The following is a 21,624-nucleotide window of genomic DNA, read 5'->3' as shown; positions in this document are numbered from 1 at the left end:
ATAGCAGATGAGTTCAAGATTGTTGTTGTAGAAATTATTCAATTTCTGTGCTTGAAATTTATGTATATACACTATTTATAGTCTACTCTATATTTCCTACTCAGTGACTCCTATTGCTTTAAAATGAAATGTGAACTGATGAAATGTATTCTATAGATGACCAATGCCTTTCTTTGCTGTTCAATTGAAATAACCCTAAATTACCCAAATGAAACCAGTAAAATATTTGAAAGCATACCAAAAGACAACACAAATTTTAGGCTCAAAGTTAATGGTCTGTATAGTTATATTCAATTTGGAAAATCTTACAAAACTTAGATAGTTTTCTGTGAAACACTAGAAAAAATGCAGATAAATTTCTGCAGAGTTTCTTTACAAATTCTTGTGATCATTTTTCCTCTGTCTTGGTATCCATTTATAACATTATGGATGCATACAAGCTTTGAACATCCCTAAGGAAAATTAGTTACAACCATAGCTTCTTTCAAGAAGCAGTTACAAGTCTTTTTCTGTCTCAACGGCCTTTTCGGTTGGTAACTCTTCTGCAACATCTTCTAACTGTCCCAGAGCATCTTCCAACTGTTTTGGAGCATCTTCCTCTTGCACCGCATACCTTTTGGTCCACTCTTGGAACACATCATCAGTAGGCCATGAGTAGCCAACAATATTTTTCTCTAACTTAAGTAACCTTTTCCAAGAGTTTCTTATTTTCCTCACCTCTGATTCCAAAAAACCATAATGTGATTTTATCTTTTCTATCTCCTCAATTATTTTAACAAACAGAGAGGTGTCATCTTTGTTAACAATTTCATTTACCCTCAAAGACAAATTAGCTCCCAGCTCATCAAACCATACCTGTTGTCATTCAACTGATTTTGGCTGACAAAACCCCCAGGAAATAATTCAAATTTATGCTCAGTATATTCTTTCCTGTATAAGTTAGCTTTCCTCTCTACATTGGCTCTTCCTTCTGCTAACTTGGTCAAACCTTTTGCCAACTCACATGTGGATTTGATAGTAGCATCAAATCCTTCTTCATCATAGGATGCACACAAAAGTTCTAAATCCACTTCTCTTGGCATCCACTTATTCAAAATAGGCTCTAAAATAGCCTTGTCCTCATTTAACTCACACAGAGTGTCTAAAATTCTTTTCATTTTAGTGTGCATAGTGGGGGCCTCTACTGTATCAGCAAAACTCAAAATGGTGGCCTTTACCTTCTCTTCATATTTACTTGCAAACAAGGCTTGAGCCTATTTCATTTTTTCCAACTCATGTTGAAAAGTCTCAGCTGGTTGAAAACCAGAAGGTGTAGGAGAAGGGGGGAATTCTATAATAGGACTGGTAGGTGGAGGTCTTCCTGGAGAAGAAGAGATCACCAAGGTAGAGGAATCACCTCCTTGGTGTTGTCCTCCCAATTGACTCTGAAATCTAGCAATAATAGTATCCCTATTGGCTACCTCCTTTTTGGCTTCATTATAAGCCTTTAAAATTGTCTCCAACTTGACTTGGAGATCAGCTTTTTCCTTTGCTTCTTTCTTTGCTACTGCCACATTAAACTTTGCAATTTCTAAGACTGTATTGGTAGCTTCTACCACCCCTGTATCCTAGACTCTTTGTACTATCATACCTCCTAGAAGGTTAGATCCTGAGGTATCTTTCCTTCTTCTACTTTCATCCCTCTTGAGGGACCACATGACCATATAAGCATTATCTTTGCTAAATGTAACTCCCTTCATTGGCTTGGTTTCTTTTCTAACTGCTTCAAGAACCAATGCATCTGCTATACCCCATTCAGGGAGGATTAGAACACCAGCCTTTGACACCATCTCTCTTCCAGCTTCAAGAGTGATAGCTTTGAATTCAGCCATCATTTCTTGTTTAACCTCTTCTTCCACTGAATTTGTATCTTTGTGAGGCTTCTCACTCATTTTCTTTTCACATCTAGCCTTGAATTGTTCAATGTTTTGTTTCCATACAAATTGCATGAAAGCCCCTATTGTGACAAAATTGCTGTCAGCTAGAAACTCTTCACTAGCTTGTTTGACAGTGAGGTCTAATTCCTTTCCCTTTAGCTCACCATCAGTTATATTCATTTCAGCACTAGGTGGCTCTTCTGACATTCCCTCTTGGGTCTCATCATAGGTGTATGCAATTTCACCGAGAATCCCTAACTGTAGCGATTGTTCGGCCATTGCTTGCTCATCTCTTATGTGAATAGGGGATTGAGATGGAGAGTATTGAGGCTCATTAGTTTCAACTTCCTTCCCTACTCTTTGCCTTTTAGGGGAATCTTGAATATCAATGAGATCTTCAATGGCCCTTTTTCCTCTTGAAGTGGAAGGCTCACTTGTCACTGGCATCATCATAGTATATTTAGATTTTTTATGCATCATATAGTTACCAGGTGGGATAGCCTTAGCAAAGGTAGGCTTAGCTAAGACCAATTTAGCCCTATCAAGATCATTTTGCATTATATCCTCCCTTTTTTCTTTCAGGGTTTGCATTAGGTCTTCAAAATAAAGAATTAAGAATTTAACCTTCTCTTCAAAAGGGGTAAAACTAGAAAGAGGGTCATAGCTAGAATCAAATTGATGAATAAAATCAAGTTCTCTTTTGTATGCAACCCACTTCTCCTTTCTTAATTCTTGCTCATCTAAGCTAAATTCATTTCTAATTAAATCTTTAGGAAATTGAAATTGGTGAGGCCTACTTTTACATACTACCCTCTTTCTGAACATGCCATTGAAGAAATCCTCAGGGTCTGCACACCTTGAAACTGCAGTTGACAACATATATGGCTTAAAGAACTCTTCAAAGTATTTCTAGCCACCTTTGGTAATTACAAAATGATGGGCCATGGTAATAGTTGGGAAAATGATCCCTTTACCCCTATTAGTCAGCTTAGCCTCTTATACTCCTCTAATCTGTCTCAACACTTCTGCAATCCCTATCTTCAATGGAGCCTGATAGGGCAGTAGATAGGGGGTTCCTCTGAAGCCATATACTCTGAAAATAGTAGAAACATGGTACAAATACATGTCTCCCTAGTTGTGAACAATCTTGATATCTTCTGCAAACTCTTTAGGCCTAAGGAATTCCAAAAGAGCCTTAGGAATCCTAGGGTTTTCTGCACATAAAAGAACTCTAATCTTAGATGCAAAGCATCTATCAAACTTTAGAAAACTAGCATCTTCTCTATCCCAAGATAGAACAGTGCTCCAAAGTTGCACAGGCATCTCCTCTTTATCTTTAACCTTGACCAAATCCATATCTTTTGCAAAATAATCAGCACCTTTGAACAAAATCATGTGCATTAACAGGGAGTACCATCCAAATGGCCTATCCACCTTACTATTTTTAATCCCTACAAGCCCTGCATGAATAGCATCAGTAAGGAATGGGGAAAAATCAAATGTTATTGCCAGGGAAGGGTTTAGAATTTGGGCAATCATCAGCATATAATGGGTTGGCATATGTTTCTCAACATCTTCTCCAAAGATCTGACACAGTGTCCAATACATACCCTTAGCTCTTAAAGTAAACAAATTCAAGGAAAATGGTTCCATTGTACTGGGGCCTACAACTGTTGACCCTCCTATTTTAACAAAGAATTCTCTCAATGGGCCACTCCTAAGATGATCTCTTTGTGCATTGTAGACTTGAGCTAATGCTTCAAAATCAATAGGCTCAAGATAATTTGAAGCTTCACTAAGCTTGAAAACATTTCTAAACTCATCATCTTTGATTTCAACTAGGGCTGATCCCTTTATATTTCTGATACATCTGGCAGCAGGGTCATAATTCTGTGCGATCAGGGTCAACAAATCTACATCCATGAACACACCAGGGACCACAAGCTTCCCTACATCCAGTTCCTAGATGCTATTCAAAGGGGCGGGGGCATGTCTTTGACCAAAACCAACTTTAAAAAGACTTAGACTTGATATCCCTATTTCGGGGTCCCTTAACCAATTTCCTTTGTCATACAGGCCATTGCCAATTTTCAAACAAGGGTTTTTTGGTACTAACTCTTTGGCCCTAGCCCCGACATTAGTTGACATGGTTAACTGCTCTAGAAAGTCATCATAGATGTTTCTATCCTGATAGTTCACCTTTCTGGTCAATTCCCATCTGGGTGCCATTTTGAAAGTATACAACTATGCCAATTATCAATCAAAGCAGTTCTTTAATAGAACAAAACCACAATTCAACAATTTTCAAGCAATGGGTAAGCAAAGAACAAGAAAACCTGATTTTGGCTTGAAGAATTCTGCTCTGCACCAAATTTCTCTGCAACAACTTCTTTGAAATGATACCTTCATTCAATTGATGCGAGAGTATATACGGAAATTAGGCTTCTTAACTACGACATTAACACCACATGCTTCGACTATCCCTTAATGTCGCATGATTCGATCGTCCCTTCAGAATTGAATTCATGAAAGAATTCAAAAATTTGGCTCCAACAGGTCAAAACTATCCTGAGTATTTTTTCTTTTTGCTCTTTCGCTATTTCACAGAGCATAAAACCCTTGCATGTTCATCTAGCTAAGTCACACCAATCGTCCGATCAGATAGAACTTGCACTTCTTTTACCTTTTGACTTTTCCTCATCCAGCAATGGGCTAAAATTCCTTTTTCTATTTTGCGAATGGTAACCATCATGCACTTTAACCTAGCGAAACTGCACTAGCTGGCTGATCAGATAGAACTTGATCGATCTTTATCATGTCTTGACCTAACAATTTACCTCACTAATCATGCACCAAGCGGTTAAGGCTAACAGTCTTCGCTGTTTCATGAACGGTAACTGTCCTGCTCCTTCGGGATGTAGAATAGCACCCATCATTGGATCCTCCTTGAGATACCCACTCTTTAACAACTTTAATTCAGTAGATGTGGGCCCTCTAATTCAGTGCTATCCATCCTGGCATTTGATCTCCTAAGAAACCGAGATGGTAACTTCTTACTTGCTGAAAAACTTCCGTGGGATCCACTTCTAAACTACCACCTGTGCCTGACAGGTCACCTCTTCGTTGGCGGTATGATTCAATCTGTCTGTTGGGCCCACCACTTGGTCGCCAAGTTTATTCTTTGATTTACTTAACCTCGAGGCCATGTGTGACTTACTGATTTGCCACCTAAACCACCTAGACTGCTAACTAGACTGCCATGTCATTTCACTACTTCACGAAGGCTAAATCTCGAGCACCTTTTGGCCGCGAATCAACGTGGGCCATTGATCATTCTCTGAATCAACCACTCTTTACTCTTTGGAAAACCTGCCTGCTTGTGGGACCCACCACTTTTCACTATTTTGCGGAGGGTAAAACTCGATCATCTTCATCCCACAAAACCATGTGATCTATCCGATCAAAAGAGAAATGATCGGTCTTTAACTTTAGCTTTACTACCGCATGGACCCACTTTCCTTTTTGCCATTTCGCGATAGGTAACTCGTAATCATCTTCATCCCATGAAATAACGTGGGCTGTTAGATCTTAGGGACTTGCACTACTTTTATTCCTTCTATTGCCCACCTCGCCTAGGCCTACCATCTTTTCGCTGCTTCGCAATAGGTAAACCATGAGTATCTCCCAGCTACAAATCAACGCGAGCCATTGGATCAACAAAGAGTTGCATGACACTTACAGGGCCCGATAAACATTAGAAAAAAGGCAAATTAATAGGCGTATAAAATTTAAAATATTCAAGGGATCACCTAGGTAAATAACAATGGGGGGAAACTTCTCATGACAAACGGACCCATCACTTAAGTGGTAAAAAGTAACCATCTCCACTTTCCTCGAGACATTTTCTTGTCAATGAGAACCATCTCCACTTTCCTCGAAATCTTTTATTGATGGAGTTACTATCTTTGATGAGTCCTTTCTAAAGTTGATCAGCGTTTGCTTTCTTCTATGCCCCTTTTATAGTGATGAGACATCGCTGGGTCTCATTGATACTATTTGAATCTTAGATACTTTGATATAATTCTTTTAGACTTGTTCGATAACCTATGGGTTATTACGGTATCAATGAAAATGAAGATTTCTTCCAAAGAGAGATGGCTTCTATGATTTAATTTCTCAAATCAAGATATTTTACTTAATTCAGATTTGATGCTCAATAGAATGACTGCACTATCACCAATATATCTTGAAGATTTGACTACTCTTTAGATTATGATTATGACTGTCATGATATTTCATGAGACTGCTCTATCTGCATATGAAACCCTTTGTTCCCACAAATCAATGCTTTGAACTTGACTGCAACTTTATAGTGATCACTGTCTTTGTACAGTAAGCTTGCTACTTTCTCAACTTTTGATATATTGGAGGCTCCTAGGATGGTTTCTATCTTATAGTCACAATACCTTGCTATAATTTATAGCTATTGTATGTTTATTTGTTTTCTATGTTTATTTGTTTTCCACTCTTAACTCATAGTTCAACCGAATATGGTTCATCTTGGAATCAATGCACATCGGTTATAATCAGATTATAACCAGTCTCCATGGTTGCAAGACCTAAAGAAGGATTCTTATCATCAATTAAATGCATACTTTTGGGAATATAGAAAGACAAAAAAATATATTAGAACCGTATTTTTTGTTGAGTCATAATATGATGTGTTAATTTAGCTAAATAAGGGAACCAATGTTGTATTAGGTTTAATTCCATGATGACAGTTGAAGCTTGTTAGAGATAGGGGATTTGTAGCAGTTGGCTTGTTAGGTTATGTCACAATCCTATGAAGGTCCTTGTCAACCGTTAATGTCAGTAGACATGAGACTGTTATGTAACGAATTGGATCAGCTAAACCTAGAAGTTTTGTAACCAATGAATCAACTGACTCAAGTGTATGTTAATTATCTTATGATGGTAATTTATGACCATTATTATTAGTAGACATTAAGCAGTTCGCTAGATAGTTGGTTAGTAAACCAGTGAGTTAGTTGGCTCAAGTGTATGCCAGATGTGGAATATTACATGTGGTATTAGAGCAACCAAGTTCGACATTGAACCTCAGGCTTTCCACCTATAAACAAAACTATATACATATGCAAGTGCACCATGGTTGAGATAATATGGAGGTGCACTATATACAAAACTATATTTGCAAGTAAATCTTTTATTCAAATCCACAATATGAAACACAAAGTTTTACTGGAAGAACACAAGTAACCTTATGTCCTTTAGATAATATCACAAGCAACTACCTATAGAAAGATGCAGTAATCCACAACATATACACAAAAGAAAGATGACTAATTATATTATATATGTTCGCAAAATGGTACAATAGTAAGCTTGAGGCTATATTCTACTTCTTCTCTAATGATCCTTATTGTTACAAAAGTTCCCTCATTTATATGAGGGTATACATTGTCACCAAGCATCGTGGCTTTTCGGCACATAACTATTAATTAGCATTTTTGTTAACAAATTGGAAGATAAACAAGTTTAGCATTCCTATGTGTTCAATGTACTTATCATCTTTATACATTAGAACATCATTGTTTAGTGTCCTCATGTTGCTTTCTTTCTGGAAATGATTGGATAGAATATGGCTAACACAAAGTGACAATTCTTTGTCCCAATCCAACTCTGCTACTACTCAATTATTCTCATCAATGAACTCTTGTTTCCACTGTTCGAACGATAGTAACTCACCATTACTATAAAAAGAGGGCACCCTAGGGGTATTCCCATCATCCAGCCTCTGAAGCTCTTTCCTTAATTGATTTTCCAATTCATCATGGGACTTCAAGTAAGCCTCAACTTCAATTTTCTCACTTGGATTAATCAGACTATTGTCATTCATCATGTCTTCCAACCGAGACCTAAGCCTTTCATGCTCTTTCAAAGCTCTGATTGTTCCAATGTATGTTTTCCAATAGATTTTTGCAACTTGCATCATACTTCTGAACCTATGTTCAATGATCTCCAGAATCAACTTATCCATCTTTTGATGTACCTTTTCTACTTGCCGAGATGTCTTTTCAGCCCTGTTCCTCCAATACATAGCATCTGTCAAGGCATCCATGGCATCTCTGTCAACACCGTATGTCATCCCTGTTTGACTGGTACCTATATCAATCTAAAGCAATCTTGCTTGCAGCCTCTATTTTTCTTCATCGATTTTCTCATATAGGCTTTTGTATGTAGAATTTTCTCATACCAGAAACTTTATCTGATCTTGGTTCAGTTTAGCGACATCCAAATTTAGTTTGGCAGTTGTTCTAGGGTCAGTCTTTCTAACCTGCTGCACCATCAAATGTCCAAAAGCTTCTTCTATATCAACCAATATAGGTCTTTTATCTTTGGGATAGATAGCCCATTGTAGAAGAGCCTTCTGATCTAGATCATATCTTGATCCTCTAAAGCGTTTATCAATCTCTTTTGGCATCATTTTCCTACTTGGGTCCTGTTTCTTGAGGAATCCATCAAACAACAAGGCAGAGTTCATGTCTCATCCAGAGTATAATAGCACACCAGCTTCCTTAAGCAACTGTCTTCCCTTCTCAGGTGTCATTTCTCTCATCACAAGATCCATCTCCTCTTGTAACTTTTGAAGCTACTGCTCTTCTTCACTATTTCTCATGTTATTCCTAATTTAAGATCCTTTATGTTGATAGAGGAATGCGGTGAACTCCTTGGAAGTAATGAAGTCACTATCAGCAATGAAATCCTCATGCTCTAGGAATCTGATGTCAGCCACTTCTCAGACATTTAGTTGTCATGTTGCCAAGTCTATCGGTGTATCCTCTTCATAACTAGGGGGTAATCCTCTCAAGGAGTGAATGGAACGATGCTAGATGTGGAAGCAGGAGACATATGAGCCAAAGGCTCTATATTCCTAATAGTATCAATGTAATCCCTAAAAATATGAGGTGGGACTCTCTCAAGTATTTCCAATTCATGCTCCACAAGTTTTTTGGCCAACTCCAAGGGGTCTTCAATCTTTTGTAGCATGTTCTCATCCATTTTCCTTCTAAAAAGCTTCCATTTATAAGCCTGCATTGCTTTCTCAAACTTTATTCACTTCACTCTAGCCTCTTCTCTGCCAATGTTCTAATGAGGTCATCCGGTAGGTAAGATTTATGCTCTCCAGCCTTCAGCTTTTGTGATGACCGGTCTATCCTTATGTATCCTTCAGGATCGAAGTTGGGCCTTGGATCCCCCATAGCCATGCCATAATAATCCAATTTTCTCTGTAGCAGGCCATAACTCTTTGAACTTTTCACAATAAAATCTGAAAATACTAACAACCCAAGGACAATTGATTGTTTCCCATGGCTTGTCAGATGTTTTGTACTCACTATTGACAGTTGCCTCACAATTTCTAGACAAACCACTCTGTTAGGGACTGTAAGTGGTAGTAAGTATGGTCTCCCTCTAAACCTGTATACCTTGACTTGTGTACAGTTTGAAAAACAATACCAATCTCCCTAATTGTGTTCAATTGAGGGATCTTCAGTGAAATATTTTGGTCTTAGGAATCTTTGAACCTCTAGTGCAAGGGCATGATCACATGGGCATCCCAACAGTCTATATAATGGCTTGACAAAGAACTCCTCAAAATACCAATATTGATTATTTGCATACCTCTGGTCCCATGAAGAAACCCATAGTTGCACTGGTTTTCTCACCCCAGCATTGTCATATGTCCTAACACATAACTCTTCTAGCCATAACCCTTAATCTTGGCCAACATACAATAGCATATGCATAAGTAAGGAATAATGCTTGAAATGAACATTGATGACATCTCCCTTTAAATTTTCTAACCCATGATTCGAAACCTCAACCAAATAAGCAGAAAAATCAAAGAAGCGGGGGTCCTTAGACTGCAAATCAGCACAAATGACCATGGCTGCAACATCCATCAAAGGATGGGCTTTTATCCCTAGCACTTGGGTAACACAGCAATAGGTATAATTGAAATATGGATGGAAAGAGTTGACATCATAGGGAGCTTTGTCATCCTAACCTAGTGGCACTAAGGACCCTGCATTCCTAGGTCTATGTATAGGGAGTCTCCATGTTTTGTAAATGTGTTCTAGGTTAAAATATTCACTTGTTAACTTCTTGAGGTCAATAAATTCTTCAAATCCCTAATCCAACTCGAACACGGTGTCAATAACCTCCTTTCTGATTGCAAGAATTGGCTCACACATGTAGTTATATATGGTCCTAGTTTTAGGGTCATAATTGTTTGCCAATGCCTTCATGAGCTCCACATTCATGAATACATTAGCCACAACTAACCTTCCTAGGTTCAATCACCATAAATTGTTGATAGGTTGAGGGGAAACTCTTCTATTGTACCCATATATGAATAATTCATACCCTCTCAATTCTATCCATATGTCTCCAAGATCCTCAAATCGGTCCTCCAGACCTTCCTCATCAGCTCTAATCTTCTTGGACCTCAAACTGGATGATGGCCACTGGTCAATCAGGTCCTGGGCCAAAGAATTCCCTTCCCTTTTCTATCTTTTAGGTTTTTCTTTTGCAGCGATAGGTTCTTTTCCCTTTTTGGTCTTATTAGTTTTAGATGATGATTCCATTTGAATTTTAAAAAAGAGGTCTCTGTGCAAACAACTTACTTTGAATTACTGAGCTTTATCTGTGAATTCACCCAATTCCTGCTTTTAGTTCATCGCCTGTGAATTCCTTAATGTTGTGTCCTTTGATGTTGATCCACTACTTATGGCATATTTAATTAGTTAGTAATGGTAGTTTGGACAACGGTCACTCGGGCACATGTTTGAATTTAATGGCGATTTGACCTTCCGTGGGATTTGTTTCTGATTTTTGCAGCAATCAATAATCATTTCGATGAGGATATGTCTTTCAATCATTTGTTTCTTTAGTCCATTGATCTCTTTGTTTCTATCGACAATACTTTTGTTTCGAATATTACTTCGAACAAGTATTTTTTCCCTTCATCGAAATACTATATTCGGTCAGTATGGCTATCTCCTCATCGAAACATATCTGATATCCATCGGGTCTTATGTCGAAGAAACCTTGGGCTTTGGTGTGCTCCTTTATTTTTCCATCGAAATACTTCTTTCATCGATATCACTATGCCCCATCAATGAATGAGTCTATTATCTCACCGATAAAGTTACATTGGCAAAACCACGCATATCAAGAACATGCCTTTTAACCTCCTTGAAACCTATATCCTCATCAATATCTTTTATCGATATAGCTTTTTTTGTCAGATCGATATTATTCTTTCGATGAAAACACTCCTTTCGGTGGGTCATTTTTATGTTGCACCGATAGTATTATTTCCTCGAGAACTTTTCCTGTCGATGAAGACCCTCTCTACTTTCTTCGATATCTTTTGTTGATGAAGTTATTATCTTTAGTGAGTCCTTTCTAGAATTCATCGACGTTTCCTTCCTTCAATGGCTCTTTTATATCGACAAGACATCACTAGGTCTCATCGATTTGAATTCAAAAGGTATTGATGAGACCCAGCGATGTCTCATTGATATAAAAGCGCCAACGAAGGAAGGAAATGCCGACATCAATAAGAATTATTTTTTTTTGATAAAAATTATCATCGTCAGAATTACGATGACTACCAAGCTTTTGACCGATGATGTAATTGGCGGACATACAACGTCAGCAGAGTCCATTGGATTGTCGTATTTCCGACGGGTATGGCATCATCGACCAATCCGACTCTGATTTTTTGACGGTTGATTTTGTCAGCACTCCGACAAAAATTCATCGCAAATCTGACAAACGGCCATCGAAAATCAGCTTCGAATGTACTAGTGACCATAGAAGAAGTGAAGGGACTAGAACTAGGCCTGATGAATCCCGTGTCTAATAAATCCAAAATGGTCTTTTTTATCACATCTTTAAATTCTTTTGGATAATGATAAGGGATAGTAATCACGGGTTGGGAACCCTCCTCTAGCTTTGTCAAATGCTCAAACCCATGGTTAGGAGGTCTACCAGAAGGAAGGTCTCAAAAAACTTATATGATGTGCCTATCCAACACTATCTGGGTATCTACATGAAATTTTGGTCTATCATATGAAGAAAGTGACTTGGATGAAATGAAACACTATGTTTCCCAAGAAACATCCCCATACTTGAAAATAGACTCTATCCTGTGTGCTGAAACTACAATAGGTCTACCATCAAAGAGAGCCTTCAACACAACCTTCTTGTCATCTACTATGAACTCCAACTCTATCTGCCTAAAATCCTGAACATATGTGCCAAGTGAGTGAAGCCATCAGATGCCATGCATTGTGTCAACCTCACAAAGACCCTCAACATATAAGTCATCGGTAAAAGTGTAATCACCCATTTAAATACAGAGTTGTGGGACCCTCCTAGTGCAATGCATAGAAAACTTATATGCAACTGTCACACTAAAAATAAAAAAATCCTCTGCCTATAGCCCATGCTTAGCAACCAAACCCTTGTCAAGAAAATTATGTATGGAACCACTATCCATGAGGCAGGTCACATGATGTCCCTTAATCACTCCCTTCAACCAAAAGGGATGGATCCAAGGGACTTTCGAAAGTGTAGCAATAGTGATTTTGATGTATTCAAAGTCTCATCCTCTCCAAGCTCTATCTATGGGACCTCTTGCTCATTATCACCATGGCTATCCTTAGATGTTATATGCTATGCATGTTCATCATCTACATCTGAATAAACCTCTATGAGATGTGCTTTTCCTTTCCTAAGGCATCTATGTCCTACCTCCCAAGGTTCCTTATAGGAGAAGAAAAGATTCTTCCTCCTCAACTCATTCCCTATCTCTTGATCCATCCTATGAGGAGGTGGTGTACCCCTATTTTGTATACAAGACCTTTGATTATAATTAGAGCCTTGGGAAAACTTCCTATCTGAGTGATAAGAAGTGGGTGGTGGTATGGTGTCTAGGTCCAGGGTAATTTGTATAGCCTCATGTAGGGTACTAGGCTTGAGAGCCTTGACCAATCCCCACAATTTTTCATGTAATCAATCCACAAATAACATCACCACATGTCTGGTAGGAATCTCAAAAACCATCACTATAATGCATTAAAACTCATTTATGCAAGTTTCAATGTGGCATGTCTATCTCAATAGTGCTAGATCCCTATAATACAACTCCACATCCTTGCTATCAAATCTAGAGATCAACCACTTGGTAAACTCAGTATAGGAGTGTATAAGTCCATGGTTTTGGGTGACCAAACCATGGTGCCACCAATCATAAGTCACACCCTCTAGATGCAACACTGTGAACTATATGCCCTCATCCTCAGGCATAGGCTTAAGTGACAAGTATATATCCAACTTGTGCACCCAAGCACGTGCACTCATCATCCCACTACCATCAAAAGTAGACAAAAATAGCTTGTTGGTATCCCTCTATAAGGAATTGTTCCACTGCTGATGGTGGCATCTATCATCGTGCCTCATGCAATCTCTGGTGAATAGTACTGATGGAGTGGGAATGTCTCTCTCACAAGATTAGGTTTTTGGCATTTGCATGAAGATTGCATTAATAATATGTTATGTTGTCATTGATGTCAATTAATAAGTAATGATATTGTTGATATTATTGTAATATTGTTTTATAATCGGTAGGATGAATTTGTGGAGTGAACCGATATTGCTATATATTGGAGAGTTGAATCGATAACCAGTAAACCCTACCTATTTTTTTTTTATAAACCTTAACCGATTAAGTTTGGTGAATTGGTTATATTGGTTTATGAACTGATGATGAGCGGCAATGATTATGACACGTATGATTATTGTATGAAGACAATTTCAAGTAATTTTGACAAGTTGATGTAACAGTTTTTGTCTAGGGAATGAGCAAGTATATTGCATATAATGCAAAGCGCATGATGAGTTACTAAGTTTGATGAAGTGGTGATCAAGGAGTGATCAAGGTTTTCTTGATTGATGTGCAAATATTGCTATGTAATCCAATGGTCATACTTGAACCAACTTGTTTGTAATCTCTATGAGAATTAGGTTTTGGTTGTGTTACCAACCTAATTGATTTGTTTATAGGGTCGATGAAGTTGTTTAGTTTAAGAGTTGGCAAAGATCAGTTGAGTGTGTGGTTGCCAAACTGGATGATGTATCTATAGTTTGAGTAAAGGTAGATAGTAGCATGAAAATGATCTGATCAAGAAAGTGTAGTGCTATTCAGACAGATCAACAAACTCCTATTGTTTTGTAACAACTACATCATAATTGAAATCCCCTAACTAGGTAAGCTCTAACAAGCTTGGTGCTATTCAAATCCTCTAACAAGGTGATCCATTAGCTTGTATTTTCAAATCCTCTACCGAGGTTACTCCTTACAGGGTATTTCTTCTAACAAGGCATTGTAGTCAATCCATTAACTGGGTGGTTCCTAACAGGATCAGTTCTTAACAGGACTTTTGTAAAGCTTTAATAGGCTAGGATCCTAACATGGCAAACTTCAGAAGAGTTCAGATAGTTATCTTGTGAGTCTCATCTCGCCGTGGTTTTTCCCATTTGGGTTTCCACATCAAAAATATTTGTGTCAAGTGGTTAATATTTTTTTGGTTATGTTCTTATGGTTGATTTACTTAACTACTAAACTACTTTGATAAGTTATGATAACCGGAAGCATTGAGAAATGAAGTTTGTTGACATAAGAAAATATTGGTATTATGGATGACTTCATCATGTGTTGCATTGGTTTTGTCATTGATGTCAACACTTATCCTTCTGGAGGTCCACATTGTGGTCCCAACTTGGTTAGTGGCTTATGCATAGTCACCGGTATATGTTCACCAGTAGGTTATATGGTTCACCGGAAGTGATGATGACTTGTTATCATCTGGAGATTATTTGGTTATTTAGAAGACATGAATTGGGTGTTTGGATTTGGTGTTTTTCTTATTGGTCTAATCGAGTTCACATGTTTTCCTTTACCAGTAGATAGGTCTAGGTTATGGACCGGTACATGATATCTATTCCAGATCAGCGCGTCACGTTTTGGAAATGGCTTAATGATTGGATAATGTGTAAATGTATTGAGCTGACATATTGTATCACATCAAGACTTATTTGTAATTGATTTAATTGTAATATCTTTAGTGAGCCAACCTTAACAATTGGTCTTATGTTTTCTATAAATGATTGTAAGATCTTATTGAAGATCAGATATTATGAGTGTGTGCGAATATTGAAGAGAGAGAATAAGCAAATCCTTGTGCCAATCATGCAGACATTATCTGAAGGTTGAAGAAAGGTTATGAAGGTGTTTGGCACTCATGGTCAAAGCTTAAACTGGTACTAAATCCAACATTGCAGATACTATATTGAAGTAGTACATTGTTATTGGATTTAACCATCCAATTGTAGTCAGTGTGACTCATATTTTGTTATTGAGCAGTGAGCTCTAGGAAGTTGGCCTTTCTACATGTGCATACCCCATTTGTATACACTTACTATTTGTAGTAGTATCATCTAATTGTGGGTAAGGTTTCCCACTGTGGTTTTTCCCCTTACAGGGTTTCCATTTCAAAATCTCTGTGTCATCTATTTTGGATTTTGTTTCTCTTTATGTTCCATGCATTAAGTTATACTGACACTGCTATAACTGTTAATTTGTTTTACCGACATTAAAGTTTGTCTTACCGACACTAAGTTTTAAGTTGGAGTAATTTGTTTTAAGTTATAATTTATGACAACTGGCTCACAATTTATGCACACCCCCCTCTTAGTTGTCCTTATCGGTTCCTAACAAAAAAATTATTTGGATGTTTATGAGTTTGAAGTTGTTTACTATTAATTTGTTCCAATAGTCAACCAGTTTATCTTATGAGTTTTTATCTTAACAGTGGTATTGCATTGATAGTTCTAAGTTCACTTTGAGAGATTAATTTTTGAGATTGATGAAGTTGGTATCAGTTTTTCTATCTACTGATTCACCCCCCCTCTTAGTAGTTGACCGGATACTTATTCTTTCATCATACCATCACAGGTAGGTGGGCCCACTCATCACTGGCTGCTATCACCACATCCTAAAATGCAATGCCTTATTGTGGGTTAACTAGGGGTGGATCCTCTCTAGGAGGGAAATAAGGCTGCATGAGTCTATCTACTATCTGAGTATGAGCCTTGGCATGTCTATGGGAACCATGATCATTGTCATATGATGATGAATCTCTACTACTCCCACAACTGCCTACAACTAAAACAAACCTATCATACCTGTCATGTCTTCCATGCATGTCTATATGTTGATCTAAACCCAATCTATCTAGCATATCTTGTAGCCTATCTAAGGCCTCTACAATCTACAGTTGAGACTCTATAAGAGATCTAAATAACTCATCTAGATCTGGTTGATTCTGTCTATGATTAGGGATCCTACTACCCTCTTGATGATCACTCATGTCTGCACCTATTGGGACACCGATATTAATGGCTAAATAATGGGGTCCTCTCCTATGGGTGTAGTATCTGTAAGGTCCAAACTGTCTCTAATGCATGTAATAAGCCACAAAACCCTCAAGTTAGCAGGGTCATGGCTCTGATACCACTAAAAGATCACCAACCCAATATTTACCAAATCTAATCCAAACTGTGATGTTTTTTGCAATTTTTTGTTTACTGATAAAGTCTTTGGACATCGTATGATGAAAAGGGTTTTGACTGATTTTCTTGTTTTTGTTTGGTTTTTGAGTGTTTTTGAATGATTTTTGAATGCTAAATGAAAGAAATTGCTGATTCAAAATAGAATAATGCATAATACTCAAAGAAGAAGAAATAAGATGACTTTATTTCACTTAAATGGTCAATGTACACACCATTAGTTGGGCATATAAGTCTAATACAAATTTCTAGTTGATTGAATATGAAGATCAACTCCAATATTAGCTAAAAAACCAAATACAATCTAGGGTTTGATGCCCTTATTTCCAAGATGGAACGAATGGTTGAGATAATGCTTGAAATAAGTTGTAGTGACCTCTAGAAGGTTTGATCTGCAATTACTTGAAGAGGATCTATCCTCAAGATGATAAATTTTTAATTAGAACTCCAAATAATGTTGCCAACTACACACTGAAGTTGGCTAATGTTGAAACTTGTCACCAGGAGAGATGGGTCTTCATCCAAATCTCCAAATTCTCCTAGAAGTTTGCATTCCTGGAAGCTCCAAGTTGTTCAAACCCTCAAGTTTGTCGTTGCTCTCCAAAATGAAGTCATAAGAATGAATCCAAATGATAGAAAAAATGTCTTTTTATCCTCTCCAAGAAATTTTGATCCATTTTGGGTTACTATTTGGCCTAAAAATCATAAAATAACATTGAGGGTCTAATTCCTCATTATGAACTTGGCCTCCTTTTAAAAACAACTTAAGTTGCTAGGATGGGGGTAACTTTTCACTATTCCTCTTATGTTTATATATTACTATTCACTTTTAACTATTCCCTTAAGGCCAAATTTAATATTTTAATTTTAATCATGGACTCTAGAACTCCAATCTAAAAGGCTTGTAAAGCTCCCTATTGAGCTCCACAACCCCCAGTTGGGTCCCCATACCAAACTACTGACCTACATGACCCTAATGGTAGGCCAACCTCTCCTAAAGTTTGAGATGCCTAAGGAAGGGACATTACAAATTTTGAAAATATATGAAAAGTCTCCAATGGAAAAAGAGATGCCAACCTACGAGCCACCCAAAACGCAAGCACCTAGGGCTACTGGTATCTAAATAATTGGGAAAGATACTCAATCTATTGAAGAACCCCCTCCAAGACCACCACACCAAAAACAATAAAAAATCCATAGGGTCAACGAACAACAACCACCTATTTGCAGTATTCCATGGCTATAGAGGAAGAAGAAAATATAGATTAAGTGGTAGAGAGTGTGGGTCAGTTTAATAATGATGAAAAGGTGGACAAACCAATAAAATCACCACCAATAGAAACTATCCACCAAGGTGCCTAATGATAGAGTAGATATGCATAAGAACATTCCTCCTAAGCTATTGGAATGTGAGAGGGTTATAACAACAACCCAATTATTAGAAGAGGATGAATTCATAAAGACTCTTAAATTGAAAGGATTCTAGTTGAAAATGAAAGGAAACAAGTACATGTAAAAAATAGAAGCAAACAAAATTAGAGTTGAGTTTTCATGGCATGAGGAAGTAATTGCTTCCACAATGAAGTAAATTTTGATGAAACTAACATTACCCTTGAAGAGAGTAGAAAATTGGTTTAGGAAAGTGGTATGCTTTTGCTCCCTAATTAGGACCTTCATTTAGTATATTTGTTAGATCAAATAAGGAGCCGAAAGGATATTGTATTTTATTCTAAATTTGAAGTTGAATGTAATGGATAAGAGGATCAAGGTATAGTCATAACTGATACATACATAAATTGTTGGCTATTTCCCCTAAGACTTAAAAACCAAAATTGTTAGCAATAGCTCAAGAAATGAGAGTGTTGGAACCCTAATTTTTTGACCAAATTTAGTGTTTCCTAAATATAAATTCTTCAAAGAGTCACTTCCCAAGACTTTGTGTACGTATCACCACCAAGTTTTTTTATTTGATTAACTAGGGAGACAAACTCTTTACTGAAACTTTCTTTCCTAACACCAAACTTTTCCAATCTATGGATACTGCTTTGAGAATAATGGTTTATTTAGTCACCATTTTGGTAAGATCTAAGAATAAATTCTTGTCTTGGTAGGAACTGTAGATAGGAATGTGGAAATCATCACAAGAAAATAGTATTAGTAATCTAGCTCAATCACGAAAGCTCAAATGCAATGATCAATCCTAAACACACTCAATAAAGACATGAAAGCAAAACATTCAAGATTAAAAGCTAAGCAAACCAAATGCAGATCTGAATATCTCCTTCATGTGGCTCCATTGTCCTTCTTTCTTCTTCAAATAGCTTTTGTTTGTGGATCTCACCTTCAAGTGCATAAACCTAATGTGAAAGCAAGATTGACAATTAGCACAAGAGTACTCAAAGCATGATTGATTCAAGAAAGTGATTAGTCTTGATTGAAGAAATTCATCCAATTTATAGACAAATTGGAGAAAAGATCAGATTAGCATGAAAATGATTCGAATGGAAATTCAAATCAAGAATAGAAAAATTATGACATGTGTATGACAAATTGCTATGCAAGGATTTATGACGATTTATGACAATTTATGACAAATTGCTATGCAAAGATTTATGACAAGAATTTGAAATAGAAATAGACATTTAGGAATTTAGGAGAATTTAGAAAATTAAGTTGGAAATAATGACTTGGAAATTAGGAAATTGATGAAAATTAGGTAAATTAATTAATAATTTGTCATTCATTAATTAATTCACAAAAATAGGAGGAAATTGAATTAGAAATGAGGAAAATTAGAAAATTGGAAAATAGGAATTAGGAAATGAGGAAATTAGGAATTTAGTGAATTAATTATTAATTAATTCACAAAGAGGGAATTTAGAAAATGATGAAATTAGAAAAATAAGTGAATTAATTAACAATTTTTCATTCATTAATTAATTCACAAAAAGAGGAGGAATTAATCAGCCAATTAAACAAACATTTAATTGTGACATGAAGACTTAGGATAAATAAATAATTTATTAATCCTAGAGGGGGAAATGATAAATAGGGTTAAATGAATAAAATCATGAAACCCTAAAAGATGAATTAGAAATGCAAGGATGACAATTAGGTCCTGACAAAAGATAATTGATGTAGGGTCGATTTGATCATGATTCTGACTTGATAAATGTTTTGATTGATAAATGCGCCAATTGACAAGGAACAATGACAAATTGATCCAAATTGACATGATTGAGAAAGACAACGATCGATGACAAATCGATCGCAAAATGACAAAATTGACAAGAAGACAAGGACGAGGATCGATGACAAAATAGATCACAAGACGACAAGATTGATGACAAATTGATCAAAAGACAAGAATCGATGACAAATCGATCGCATGATGACAAGATTGCTAAGAGGACAAAACCCTAATTAGGATTGATGATGTCCAAAATGATGACAAATGAATACGCAGATTGATGTGACAGGATAAGATTGACCAAAATCATGACAAATATTGCTATCGACAAGACCAAATTCCAGAGTGAGATAAATGAAGAATGAAGAAGAAGGACTCGATGCTTGCAAATGATAAAGACCAAGTGCGTGACATAGGAGAAATGTTAATTTGACGCAAAAACCCTAAAATAAGGCAATGCGCAAATGTTGAAGTATGATTCCGCAAGCGTTGACCATTTTTAGGTGTCTACAAGAACCTTACCATTTTGGTAAGATCTAAGAATACATTCTTTTCAAGTTACCTTGGTAGGAACCTTAATAATAATACCTATAGAAGAGGGGAATATTTTTTGTGGATACTTTTTTTAAAAGGGCAAAAAATAGATAGGTATCCATTATACGAAACCAAACATACCAAAAATAAAATAAGATTTTTAGACCCTATTTAGAACAATACTTCTTTCATTCAACTTTCATTAATTTAAGAATCTCTATTTTTACCCCCCAATTAGATATTATCTATTTAGATCTCACAAATAAGGTCTTTATCTAATTAGATTTAAAAGTATTAATTGAAAATGAATTTTTCATTTTGTCTGGATCATAATTTAGTAACTTCAATGAATCTTCGAGTAACATTTTCTTTCATTTACATTTCTATAAACCTAATGAATAAGATTGAATATTCATTCATAATCTCCTTATTATCATTTATCTATGATTTATTTTTTATTCTTCTTTTCCTTTCCTTTTTGTTCCAATAAAACAAAATTCAGATAAATTTTGACAAAGTAAGTTTTTTTTTATTGGCCAGAATGCAACAAATCTGTGGATCTATTTCAAAATATGTTTATATACATTTGAATAGAGAGATTTATATTTTTATTTGACTGATAAAATGAAGTATTATTTTGATAGTCAATAAGTTAAGGACAAAATTTCCATGTTAAAAAAGAAAAGACAAAAAAATAACATGGAAAAAGAAGAAGAATATATATATATATATGGTCCTTTTTTTTTTGAAATGCTTATATGTATTGGCTAATTTATTAATATAGCCAATTTATGAGAATGAATTCGGGGTGGGAGTCAAAATTTGTTCAATCCCTCAAATTAAATAGGATGGTTTTTGTTATGAATCGTCGATCCAAATGGCTCTGGATAGAACCCATAACAGGGTCTCAAAAAATAAGAAATTTTTTTTTGCTTGTCTCCTCTTTTTGAGTTCACTGGGATTTTTTGTGGTTGGAATTTCAAGGAATTTTTTGTTTTTCTTTCTCCTGTCTACGTTTTTCAGCTTGTCGAGCAACCTATCTTTCAAGTTGTCTATCTTTTATGGTTTTTTGGTGCTCTTGGAACCTTTTCTTTAGTTCTTGCATTCTCTCTAAGCGTTTCTGCTCATCTTCTAGCTTGAACGCCCTTTTCAAGTTCTTCACTTCTTCTGGAGTAGTTGCCAATTCTAATTTTACAATCTCTACTCTTTCATCTTTTGTCTTTCTTGTTTTTGTTGTCTTCTTTCCTCTTTTATTTTTGAAGTTCT

The sequence above is a fragment of the Cryptomeria japonica genome, chromosome 3 (assembly GCF_030272615.1).
Source record: "Cryptomeria japonica chromosome 3, Sugi_1.0, whole genome shotgun sequence".
Classification (NCBI taxonomy): Eukaryota; Viridiplantae; Streptophyta; class Pinopsida; order Cupressales; family Cupressaceae; genus Cryptomeria; species Cryptomeria japonica.
Note: the sequence above shows the minus strand (reverse complement) of the source record.